The following is a 13,992-nucleotide window of genomic DNA, read 5'->3' on the forward strand; positions in this document are numbered from 1 at the left end:
AGGTCTTCCCAGTAGCAAACTATGAACCACTTTCACACTAACTGTGTTTAATAATTGCATGAAATATTATAGTTTAGCAAGCACTTTCACCCTTCTAGTCATCTTCTCAACAATTCTCATGTTAGTGTTATCACCATCCACCAAAAAACATAAGATTCTGGCGAGACAGGGCCATGTCCTATCTATTCCCATAGCCCTGTGCCTACTCATAGTAGACAATCAAAAAATACTTGCTTTTTGAATAAACCCTCATGTTAACAATAAGACGCAGGTTCAGAAAGGTTAACTTACTCAAGACCTGTGAACAGGAGAGCTGGGAATTTGTCCTAGGCCTTTGGCTCTGAATTGTGTGTCATTTTCTCAACCTGCATGAATGAATCCCTCTCAGCAAATGCACATCTATGCATTTTATTCATGCATCTTGAAATTATTCAAGATAATAAACATAGGGACATTTTCAGGTTGATTTATCTGTTTTTATTCCTTATATAAATTTCAGGCATGTTCTCTCTAACATTTTAGTAAAACTGCATACATATTTTAACCATATTCATAGAGGTGATTAACATCACCATGTTAGAATACTAGGATATTATCAAAGAAGCAATTATTTCTCTATCTCCCTCTATGACTTTTAGGAATGTACTTAAACTGATAAGCCTGCATATTTCTGCTCTTTCTACTTTGTTCTAGTAGTCCTTCACAGATTTGAAGATCCTGATAACCCTGTCTGGTGTAGCTTAAAAATGCATTGATTCTGCTTTCAATTAAAACCTCTAAAGGCTTTGCACCTAAGTCAAACTTCCCAAAGGCACTTCCAAAACCATTTACTGTACAGGATTTCAAGTATAATTCTGCCCTTTAAATCTCCTTGTTTTAGCAATTATTGCAGTTAATTTAATTGTAGGACATCTCTAGTGCACTTAATCACACAATAGAATGAATTAACTTATTTTGATCAACATTCATCAATGACTTATCAGCAATCAATGTGTGCCATTTATAGAAACACTCTGAAAAAGACTTCTTTCCTCTATCTTCTTAAACTTCAGAACTTTATTCTGATCTTCTCCTTACCTCTTTTTATCCAGAAAGCAAAACTGATACTTCAAGTTGCCGACTCCCTTTGCAGCCAAGAATGACACTGTTTAAAAACCTTGTTATGTTGTGAAAGCTGGCATTTTGAAGGATATTACTTTGGCCCATAGTAACTTAGTAAAAATTGTTACCATTTAGCCATTTACCATTTACCATTTCTTGATCCTGACTCATCAAGCTTACCAATAAGTGTGATTTTAAGTATAAACCTTAACTATGAACCTTAATCTTCAGTAATTCAATACCATTCACATATTGTTCAGGCATTTTTCCTATGTATTAAAGACACTAATCACCATAGTTCCAATATGAAATACAAAAACTGATAAGCTGAATCTAAAATACTATATGTCACTTATCACTCATAATCCTTCTTAATGCTTTCACACCCTGGGACTGAGGTTTTCCTACTAATTTTCCTTTCCTTCAATTCCTTCTGTCGATTTATTCTTAATTTGAGAGATTTTATTCCTTGCCTTACTACTTTCTTTTCTGCCTTCTCTTTTTATCTTTAAACATACATCTTTTGTTTTAGTCTTTTAATTTTCTGTCTTAGGCTTATACTTTCTCACCTGACACCCACTTTCTTAGCATATGTCAGTGAAGCAGGAGTGCTCTGATCCCCTCAAAGGACTTAGGAGAGTGCTATGATCCCCCTCAAAGGACTTAACAACAGGAGTATGGCTCATTTGCTCAGCCACGGCAGGCTAAAACTCCTTCAGGAGGGGAAGCACCCGGATGGGACAGTGCAAGAGCTGGGGCAAGTGCTTTTGGGCTTCAGCCCTGGTAGTGCCTAGGGATGTGTTACAATTAATGCTCATTTAGCAGTTGCCATTCGTGGACAGCTGAGTGTTAATCCAGCTCAGTGGAGAGTCCCTTTTTCACCCTGCCCTCTTGGTACCTGGGTCCTTATCCAGTGTATTAGTCTATTTTCACACTGCTGATAAAGACATACCTGAGACCAGGCAATTTACAAAAGAAAGAGGTTTATTGAACTTACAGTTCCACGTGGCTGGGGAGGCCTCACAATCATGGTGGAAGGTGAAAGGCATATTGCACATGGCAGCAGACAAGAGAAGAGAACTTGTGCAGGCAAACTCCCATTTTTAAAGCCATCAGATGTCGTTGAGACTTATTCACTATCATGAAAATAGTAGAGGAAAGACCCTGCCCCATGATTCAAATTATCTCCCACCAGGTCCCTCTCACAACATGTGGGAATTATGGGAGCTACAGGATGAGATCCGCGTGGGGACACAGAGCCAAGCCATATCATCCGGCATCCAGGAAGAATCAGGTCACTCAGACTTGAAGGATGGTGAATGCAGGGATTTTATTGGGTGAAAGCGGTGGCTCTCAGTGGGATGGATGGGGAGCTGGAAAGAGGATGGAGTGGGGAGATGATATTCCCCCCGAGTTCGGCCACTCTACAGCCGATCTCCTCTCTGACTGTCCCCAGTGGAATGCTTCTTGATGTTCACACGCTCCTCTTCTCTCTTTCTTTGCCATGCTACTCTGCTGCTCTGTTGTTCTGCTACTCTTCTGTTCCTCAGATCGTGGAGCTTCGGGTTTATATGGGCACAGGATAGGGGCGTGGCAGGCCAGAGTGGTCTTAGAAAAGGCAACATTTGCTCGCAAAAACAGGAATGCCTGTTCCCATTTAGGTCCACGGGGTTCCAGGCTTGAGGGTGGGGCTTTTGCTAGGAAACTGCCCTCTTCTACCTAGCATATCCCTGCCTCCTGTCCATATCATTAGCATTTTTAATAATTTTGTATTGACCTTTAGCAGAATCACTTAACTTTCATTTTCTGGTTGGCATTTTCTAAGGATCTTGTAACTTCAAATTTCAGCAAATCTTCTTTTGTACTCAGTACTCATTCAGTGCTCAGGTGTTGTTACCTGTGTAGAGGTAAGATGCTGTTAGTGTCTACCCAGTTTCCCTCACTCATTGGACCCGCCTCCACTCACCCCCATCCCATGAGGCCCTGGGATGGTGTCAGTCACAGTGTTCTGCCTGCCCTCTCTCTGCAGCCATAACCACATGACCCGGACCTGGCCAGTCCTGGCCAGTCATGGCACACCATTCCCCTCCCTACAGAGGGGTTCCAAGTCTTAGGTTCCTAACTCAAGGAGAGGTGCCAGGACCCACCTCCACTACCACATAAAGAAAACCTGTCTGTGTTTGAAGAGAATGAAACTGATACACAAAGAAAATTATAAAAAGCAGAGCCAAGATATAGAAATAGTTCTACTGTACCATTTCAGTACTTGGATTTAGCAGTACCTTTGGATTCACCTTCAGCTTTTTGAGTCAGAAGAGATTAACAGATTTGCTTTTTTGAAAGTTATTTTGAGATGATTTATTTCATAATACAGTCATACAGTAGTCTAATAGTATATCAAACCAAATGCTATGCAATGGTATGAAATAAAAGGCTAACTCACAATAATCTTGATGAGACTCAAGTCTTATGCATATTACTTCATATAGAATTGGTAAATAAAGAAATTGTATTGGAACATTGGTATAATATGGGAATTGCATGGATTCATACAGTTTTTCTCAGCACATTGTTTTAAAGCAATCATGGCAAGATTTTTTTTTAATTTTTACTTTTATATATATATATATATTTTATTGAGTTTTAGGTTTTAGGGTACATGTGAAGAACATGCAGGATTGTTGCATAGGTACATACATGGCAATGTGGTTTGCTGCCTTCCTCCCCATCACCTATATCTGCTCTATCTGGCATTTCTCTCCATATTATCCCTCCCCAACTCCCCACCCGCTGCGGTCCCTCCCCTAGTTCCCCTCCACAGACCTCAGTGTATGATGCTTCCCTCTCTGTGTCCATGTGTTCTCATTGTTCAACACTGCCTATGAGTGAGAACATGTGGTGTTCGATTTCTTATAATTAATGAGAAAGCTTTAGAAATATATGAAAACCTTTTGAAAAAAAAGCTGAAAACCTGCAGAAGTTTATTTTTTATTGGGGAAAAAAAAGGCTGATTTAGTAGCTTTAGGGATCTTCAGTATTTTTCATTCTGTTAAGCTATCTGGAGCAGGCATGGATAAAGACACTAAGAAGATATTTCTGCTTACATAAAACAATGGATTAATTAGAAGGGAGGCAGACTGGATAAGATTTTAAAATTTGATGAAAATTGAGTTTTTTAAAGGAAAATGCCTTCCAATACTACATCTTAAAGGAGAAAACACAAGCCCAGGAAATTATAAGGAAGCAAATGATTAACAGTCATGAATACTGGAAGAAAGCTAACTGTGCTAGCATTTTTATTTTAATATTATTATTATTTTTTTTTTTTGAGACAGAGTTTCGCTCTTGTTACCCAGGCTGGAGTGCAATGCCGTGATCTCGGCTCACCGCAACCTCCGCCTCCTGGGTTCAGGCAATTCTCCTGCCTCAGCTTCCTGAGTAGCTGGGATTACAGGCACGTGCCACCATGCCCAGCTAATTTTTTGTATTTTTAGTAGAGACAGGGTTTCACCATGTTGACCAGGATGGATGGTCTCGATCTCTTGACCTCGTGATCCACCCGCCTCGGCCTCCCAAAGTGCTGGGATTACAGGCTTGAGCCACCGCGCCCGGCCTATTATTAATATTCTTATTGGTATTCAGGTTACATAGTTCAAAAGTTTTTAGTGTCTTCCTCAACCTTGTCTACTCCATTTATCTTATTATTTTTGGTACAGCATAGATTTTTCAGGAACACATATATGGTGTTGGAGCAGTGGTCCCCAACCTTCTTGGCACCAGGGACCAGTTTTGTAGAGACAAATTTTTCCACAGATGGGGGTGGGGAGTGGTTTCAGTATGAAAGTGTTCCACCTCAGATCATCAAGCGTTAGATTCTCATAATGAGTGCACAATTTAGATCCCTACATGTGCAGTTCACAATAGGGTTCCCACTCCTATGAGAATCTAACGCCACTGTGATCTGGCAGGAGTCAGAGCTCAGGTGGTAATGCTTGCTTGCCTGCTGCTCACCTCCTGCTGTGTGGCCCGGTTCCTCACAGGCCACAGACCAGTACAGATCCTCGGCCTGGAGCTTGGGAACCCCTGTGTTAGAGCATTTATATTATATTTATATATACCCATACTCATTCTGCAAAGGATTGAGGATCTCTGAAGATACAGAGAGGAAAATCAAACTGTTTTTTCATTCTCTTGCTCAACAACAACACAGAAAAGTTCTGTGACCTCTGGTCACCAAGATGTATGAGGGGGATTTTTCCCCACCAGCAACCAGTCACTTCTGCAGCAGACACCTGCTGGTTGTCCTCCAATCCAATTTCAACAATATCTACCTGGAAATAGCATCAGATTCTACAGGTTGAAGGCTGAGTCACACGAGTCACAGAAGACTGCCTTCCCCTTCAAATGCCTATTGCAAGCCCCAGGTTGTAACCTGTGCTTCTGACTGAACTGCAACAAGTTGGGATTCCCACCATCCCCTCCTTGGGTTTAATTAGCTTGCTGCAGTGACTCACAGAACTCAGGGAAATATGTTTACCAGTTTATTATAAAGGATATTACAAAGAGCACAGATGAAGAGATGCATAGGGCAAGGCACAGGGGAAGGGGGTGCAGAGCTTCCATGTCCTCTCCAGACTTGCCATCCTCTGGAAGCCTCTTCTTTTTCAGGTATCTGGAATTTTATCCAAATTCTGTCCTGTTGGACTTTTATGGGTGCTTCATTATGTAAGCATGATCGATTAAGTCATTGGCTATTGGTAATTGGTAATCAACTCAACCTTCAGCCCCTTTTTTCCTTCCCTGGAGGTTAGGGAATGGGGCTGAAAGCTTCAACCCTCTAATCCTGCCTTGGTCTTTCTGGTGACTAACCCCCATCTGAAGCTACCTGGAGACTGCCAGCCATCAGTCAATCATTAGCGGACAAAAAGACACATCATTTTGAAGAGTCCAGGGATTTTTAGGAATTGTACGCCAGGAAACCTGAGACAAAGACCAAATATATATTTCACAATATAGGATAAGATAATATTAAAATTTACATATTAAGATGTGGGAGGAAAAGGGAAAGAAAGGAAGAAATAGAAATACAAATATTTAAGTTGAAGGATGAGGTTAAAGCTAAAACAAAATTAAAGCCATGTTGGTAGATAAACTATTCAGATTTTGTGCCAAATAAAGTGGCAATTCCTTAACAAACCAGTTTATCAATATTACTAATTATCTCATGCTGAACACTGTCTTGTTTGGGGGAAATACCTGAGATTTGTTGTCTCATGGCCATGGAAAACTAGGACATGGACACACAAAGAGTGAGGTTCAGAGTGGAAGTTAAATAGGCAAAAGAAAGAGAAGGGAAGGGGGTTGCCACTTCTGCAGGGAAGTGCAGGAGGTTTTATAGATGAGCTGTATTGAGGAGGCTGTGTTTGATTTACATGGGGCATGAAACATTGGTCAGACCAGGCGTGCCATTTGCATAGCACATGAAAAACTGACCACCTTCCACCCAGCTCTGATATTTTATTATGCAGTTGTGTTCTCTTCCTGGCCAGCACCATGTTGCCTGTTCCTTTATTGCACATGTGGTGACAAAGAAGAGGGGAGATGGAGCCTCCACGTTGAGCATGCCTGGCCCCCAGGTAGTCCTTTCTATTGGCAGAGCTGCCAGCATTCACTGTGCAAGTTTCCAGCTTGCTTATGAATGACGACAGCTCAATTTTTCAAGCTTATTTTTGTTAGAAAATAAATAATTTGGGGGCTGCTTTTCATTAAAAGGGGAACCTTACTGAGGAGTCAATGCTATCAGGTTGGCTATTTGGGTTTAGATTTCAAAATAAGAGCATAAATTTGGTAGGAGAATTTAAATATTTTTACTCCATTGGTTAACAAGGGATATGGTAGAGACTTTTATTTAAAACTGTTAAAACTTTTAAGTTATTTCTACATTTATTTATTGCATGGATTTTTTCAACTTAAATTCATGTGTATAATAAACGTGTACATTTAACATGATTTTAAAAATTCAAAATGTACATATTCAAAATCTAAAATATATCCTTACAGTAATTTTTCCTCCCACCCTGTTCTGGTCACCCACTTTCTCTCTTTGGAGGCAACCAGAGTATTAATTTCTTGTACATCCCTTCACAGATAGTCTATGCAAGTATAAAAATATGTCTACATATACCTGCGTTGGACTCACGGATTCACCATCCACATCCCTTTTCATGGGAGGACTTATTGCTTCAACTTGTAGGAGTGCTGTCCTCCCCATTCAGAGATCTCAGCTGCAGAGTTGCTCACCCAAGACTATGCCCTTCCCAGGGCAACATATCCAATGACTGAGGGAGCCAGAGTATGAGGGCTCAGCCAGTTCAGCCTGATGCTGGACATGACTGATGTGCCAGTTTAGTTCCAGAGCTCTCCCTGGGGCAGCTGAGGCCCTCAGACTTGTATTGCAGCTTGACTTCTTCCTCTATCGATCCCGCTTCTGCTTCCTCCCTTCCACAGGTAGCGCCAACATTTCCGGTTTTCCAAAGACTGAGGGGGTTTCCAGGATGCTGGATTTTCAGTGCTAAAACTATGGCTATTTCAGGAAAACTGGGACAAACGAGCCACCCTATCATACATCTGTGTTGACACCATCTAATAATGACATCCTGCACACTGAACTTGCTCTCAGGGGCTGCTTCCTGGGGAGCTCAGCCTGGGACAGTCAGTAGCAAGAGTGGTCTAAGGAAGGAAGTGATAAGATAGCTTTGGGGCTGAATATCTTACCACCAAGTTGGCACTGAGGACCCCATCTAGAGGTGGGTGGGGTAGATGGCCCCTGGCTTAAGGTGATGGTCCAATTATTGAAACTTTCACCGATGGTGAAGTGGGATAGCACACTAACGAAGGGAAAACACCGGTACACACTCTGTATCAGGCATTTGAAATGATGGAGGAAATAGTCACAATAACGACAGTGGGATTGGATGACTACTGTGATTGTTGCTTTGTTAAAGATAACAAAAGCCTGAGAGTGATTAATGGGCAATTAAAAGTGATTGGTGGAAGCCAGGGGGCTTCCTTGATAGCCGAAAGACGCCTCTGCAGTAGAAAAGCAGAGAAAGCTGAAGAACAGGATCAAGCTTTAAATCATCAGAATACCTGAGATTCAGAAGAATGTTATACTCCCAACTAAGGTAGGTCTACCATGACAAGGCCAATGCCCTTGTTGGGAAAATATAGGACTCTGACACATGGGATGGGGAAATCAGCATTGATGGCTCTGAAAATCTTTAATTCTCAGATTCTTGCACTTCCCAAACCTGCAAGAGTGAAATTCCTTTCTATTAAAAGCTAGCCCTCCTTCCTCGCCTCTCCAGCTCCGGGCAGTATATAATCCCCCCAGCATCTGTTTCCACTTCCCCTTCTGGCCACAAGGTGCATAACTAGGGTTAACTCACAGAATAACCCAGCCAGGGTTGTGCTAGGTCTGACAAGGGAGGAAAGGGACCCCAAAGAAGCTGCAACACCTAACTAGCAGGTACCAGCAGGCACCAGGGGAGGTCCACAGAAATGAATCCCAAAGGTGCTCAGTCAAGAAAGCTGGGACATAAGGTGGGTTATGAAAGTTTATTTACTTTCCTAAAATAAGGATTTAACATTTTGGCTAGGATTCCAGCAGATGGGGCCAACTTGCTACATGAATGGCTCCTAGAAGTGTGGCAAAAGCAAGGACCCATGCTGAGTGAAACTAAGCTATAAGAATTTCCATAGCACATGGTGGAAGAATAGATTAAAAGAAGTAGGAAAGTGGGCAGGCTGGAGTGGATGTACAGTGCAAGGCCAGACATCACAGTAGATTATTGCAATCTGTGGGAAGGCCTGGACATGCTATTTATCAAGGCTACAGAAAGCACTGGTGAAAGGGATCCCAGCATTACTAACTATCCCAGGTGACAGTAGGAGAGATCATTATAGCATTCACCTCACAGGTAGCAACGACGATAAGACACCAAAACACTAGAAAACAATAGACACCTGTCAGCAGCTTTTTACCATCAAAAACCAGGTAATAAAAGTATTTCACAATGAGTAGTAAGGTCAAGATCACAGCCAAGGGGACTTCATCTGCAGAATTACATAGATGGTTAGAACAACACAGCATCAGGCCAGGCGTGATGTAATCCCAGAACTTTGGGAGGCTGAATCAGGTGGATCACTTGAGGTCAGGAGTTCGAGGCCAGCCTGGTAAACATGGTGAAACCCCTGTGTCTACTAAAAATACAAAAATTAGCCAAGCATCGTGGTACGTGCCTGTAGGGGGGGAGCGGAGGCAGGAGAATCACTTGAACCTAGGAGGCGGTGATTGCAGTGAGTGAAGATAGCACCACTGCACTCTAGCCTGGGTGACAGAATGAGACTCTGTTTCAAAAAACAAAAACAAACAACAACAACAACAAAAACCACAGCATCCATAGAAGCAAAGGGTCAACAAAGGCACCCCAAAATAAACCCTATAAATATTCAGAGGCCTGGAGTTCAACTTGTACCTTTAGAAGAAATCAAGACCGGATGATCAGGGGGCTGAGTGCAGGCACCCCAGTAAAAACACAATCTCTGATCCAATTTCATGACCTTAACTGATATCTGGCCCCAGAACCCACTGATGAAAAGAAAGGACAGTCTCCAGATAAAATGACTTTGCAACACCATGGCAAGAGATGTTGATTCCGTCCTCTCCCCGAAGGGCCTATGGATAAGTCTACACTGAGGGCAGGGGAATACCCAAGCATGTCATTACTGTTGGACGTAGAATATGAGGTGATATTGATAGTTGGAGACCTGAAATGTGATATTGATTCCCCCTATTATAACAGAATCATATGGGACCAGTTTACAAATGGACTATTAACTGAGGTCTAGCTCACAGTGGACCTACCTACTGATCATTTCCAAACGTATAATTTGAGTAGACATAGTTGATAGATGGTGCAGCTCCCACATTGAATCTTTGGCCTGTTGGGTAAAAGGAGCCTATGATAGAAGAGAAGGCCAAGTAAATTTCCATCTACTCCCACCCTGCCCCTAGCCAAGATATCAAATACAAAATAAATTCATATCCTTGTAGGGATGACAGAAATTAATGCTACATTTAAGCATCTAAAGGCAGCTGGAGTAGAGATCCTCATTTTGTCTCAACTTAATAATCCAGTCTGGACCCCCTGCAGAAATTAGATGGATCTCCTGGAGCATGCGAGTAAACTACACAAACACAATTATAGCTGCTGTGTCAGATGTGGCACCTGTGCTAGAGCAGGTGAATATGGCTTTGGGTACACAGCATGGAGCCAGCCATTTCTATCAGAAAAAAAGATCAGAAGCCAGGTGTAGTGGCTCACATGTACAGTCCCCACTACTCAGGGAACTGAGGCAGGAGGATCACATGAGCCCAGGAGTTGGAAGCTGCAGCGAGCTATGATTGTGCCACTAAACTCCAGCCTGGGCTACAGAGCTAGACCCTGTCTCAAACCCATGCCATTGGAAGGAGTCAAGCTGCCGTTTTCCTCTGTAGAAGGTCTATATCCCAGCTTAGTAATAAAGCTGACTTCATTGGGAAAACACGAGAGAGTCCAGCTGGTGTGGTAGCCCCAGCAAATTGTTGAAACACTCAATGGCTTCACCAAACTCTTACCATTTCATAACAATAGCAAGATACTAAGGAGGGAAGATCTAGTAGTTATCTAGGAATATGGGTCTAGACTTTGAGAGAGTATCTGAGAATTATCAGCAGATCTGTGGTTTACCCATCATTCATTTGACCATTTATTAAACATCTACTATGTATCAGGCACTTTGCAAGATGCTAGGAATTTCCCAGTGAATAAGATAGATCAGGTTTCCATTGTCCTGACATTCAGAGGCTGGTGGAATGTGGAAGTGTAAATCGAAGCCATGTGTACAGGTAAACTTTCCAAAGGTGTGAAGAAACACTAAGCTTTAGGGCACATTCTGGAGTGCAAGAGAGAGAAGAGGAACCAACCTAGGAAATGGGGAAAGAGGAAGTATGTGGAAAACCAGAGGAGCATAACATTTAGTTTAACTTGTGAGAGTTTCAAAAAGAAGAGAGAATGTAAAATATGATCTGCTTCTAAAAATCAAGAATAAGACTGAGGGAAAAGGAGTGTAGTATAGTAATGTTAAGTACGTGGATTCTAGTTTCAGAAAAACCTAACTTTGAGTCCTACCTCCACCATTCATTGACGATGTGACCTTGGACAAATCTCCTTTAGTGGGGACCCAAATGCCTCCCTTAACGGTTGTTTAAATAAAATAATGTATGCAAAGTGTTAAGTATATTGCTTAATAAACAGTAGTTTGTTTTTTAAATTTTTTTCTATTTCACTCTTGAATTTGGCAAAAAGGAGAATTGGTACACTCTAGGAAATTTGCCTGAAGTTCTTAAACTTTAAAATCCAACATGTAGTTTCTCACATAACCTTCCAGTGTCTGTGTATCAACCTTTCAGTGTTTATTAATCTCAGACTAGCAATCTTCCACTACATGTTCCTCTGATAAGATGTAGAAAAGGCACAGTCAAAGGGGACTTTAGTTATAACAAATTAGGGCTACCATTTGGTGTTCAGACACCTCTACCTACTAATTTAGAGAATGTAGTCTGACACACAGTTGGACATTTAAACAAGGTATATATCTTGGTTCTCCCAATTCAGAACATGGAATTGAGTTGGACTCTGCCTCTCCCATAGTCCGTGTAGCATTCATATAAATCAAGCAACAGATTCAACCCAAGTCGGAAGTCTGCAGAATATTTCCTCTTGCCTTTAGTTGAACTTTGAAGACAAGGACAGTAGCAACCTTAGAAAGTTCCAACCAACCTAGATCCAACAGCACAGATTGCCCAGACTAGGGAGAACGTACTGAAAAATGAAACCAGATGTTTAAGGAGAAGACCTTGAGAAGCCGCAGGGACCACTCCTTGAAGAAGTTTGGAAGTGAAAAGACAGAGACACAGGGAATTCTGCCTATGCCACCATCAATTTCAACCCAAGCCTAGACCAGTTATTTCAAGTAAGTACTATTTGATTAGCTGGTTTCTCAAGCAAGCATTCTGTCTCAGATGTTCCCCAAGGCCTGGCTTTCTCATGTTCCATAAGCAGAGAGGATCATAATCCTTGCCGAGATGTCAGTGGAAAAGACTCCACGTTCTAGCATGCTCAGCCTGCAGATAATGATCTTGACTAGAAAAGTATAAGGTAATTAAGAGCAATTAAGGCACCAGGTCACACTGTACTTATTCCAGCTGGGGAAAGGTCACTCTCTCTGTGCCTGACCTTAGGTAAACAAAGCAATCACTAGAAGTCTCATTCTCTGCAAGAACATCAGGTATATCAGGTCTCACTCTGGAATGCAGGTAGGGCAGCATCGAGGTTAGTCTGTGTGAATATGGCCTTCCTAGGTCATTGGCAGTCTGTGGATTAGCCTTATGGTCAGATCATTTCCTTCAAAGAAGGACTAGTCAGTGACAAGGGGTGAAGGCTCTGGTTTGGCTCAAAAATCTAAAGACCGCTCCACATCTCAAATCTGTTATAAAGCAGCTTCTGCTATACCCCAATTTGTTCTAGCTCCAACCCAATCTACACAAACTTCTCTGACCCTATGAACTGGGGAGACCAGACTTTCCACTGCAGCCCTTCTCACTTCCAACTCCTGCCTCTGTTTGCTGAAGTGGTTCTACCAGCTGATGTCCACATAGCTGGAGACTTTCCTTTGGGCTGTTGTGTGTTCATATGTACCAGCCAGGGGGGTTACAGGGACTTCCAGAGTGCTCTTCCCAATAGTCGGAAAGCATGATGACCAAATGTTTATGATGATGTCTTGCTGATGGATTTTTAAAGCCCCTGAAAGCTTAAGATTCAAATCTTAAGTTACCCTACATATTAGTCTCACTGACATACAAAGAAATTTCAAGGGGAGCCCTGCCTCCTGAGTACATTGGCACCAGGTGTTGGTCACTGGCTGGCCTGGGACAGGATAAGCCTCTCCAAGTGACATGAGGGGTTTTCTCACAGATTCCCATTGTTGGATTTAAATGTAAATAAAATATTCTGGGCCAGGCATGATGGTGTGTGCATGTAGTCCTAGCTACTCTGAAGGCTAAGGCAGGAGGATCCCTTGAGCCTAGGAGTTCAAGGTCACGGTGAGCTATGATTATACCATTGCACTCCAACCTGGGCAACAGAGCAAGATTCTGTCTATAAACAAACAAACAAACAAATAAAAATGTCCTGACATTAGGTTCGCTCAGTGGAGTGGATAGAAATAAATCAGACCATTTGATTTTTGTTCATTCATTTAACACATACTTGCTTCTAGACACTGTGCTAAGTGCTCCAAGTGCTGCGTAAGCAAAACCAGCCAGGTTCCTGCCCTGATGGATCTGGAGGAAGTTAGTAAAATAACCTTAGAAGTAAGTGGAAAAGTAGGAGCGCTGCAGGAGACAGCTATGGGGTGCTATGAGAATGTCCTATCAAGAAGTTGGACCTGGTCTTGGTGGTCTGAATAGTGGAGTTAAGGAAGAGATATCTTAAAGTTTAATGGCCAAGAACACGGAATACATTGGTGATACCTCATATTTGGTAGCCTTGGGAAAGTCTTAGCTATGGTGAACCTCCCCTATTCTTCTTACATTGCTTCGTGTTTCCCTCTGGATGGAAAGGGAAAAGTAGAAAGTATCCATATAGGTTTAGAGGGCTGGGTTTGGTTAAGTAAATAATCCAGTAGAAAACGTGATTTCCTAATTGACTAAATTTCAGGACAACTATGTTAACCGTTACTTTCTAAATGAAAAACTGTCACGTATAAAGGCAGCAATTTCATCTGGTT

This window comes from Cebus imitator, unplaced genomic scaffold (assembly GCF_001604975.1).
Source record: "Cebus imitator isolate Cc_AM_T3 unplaced genomic scaffold, Cebus_imitator-1.0 Scaffold66, whole genome shotgun sequence".
Lineage (NCBI taxonomy): Eukaryota > Metazoa > Chordata > Mammalia > Primates > Cebidae > Cebus > Cebus imitator.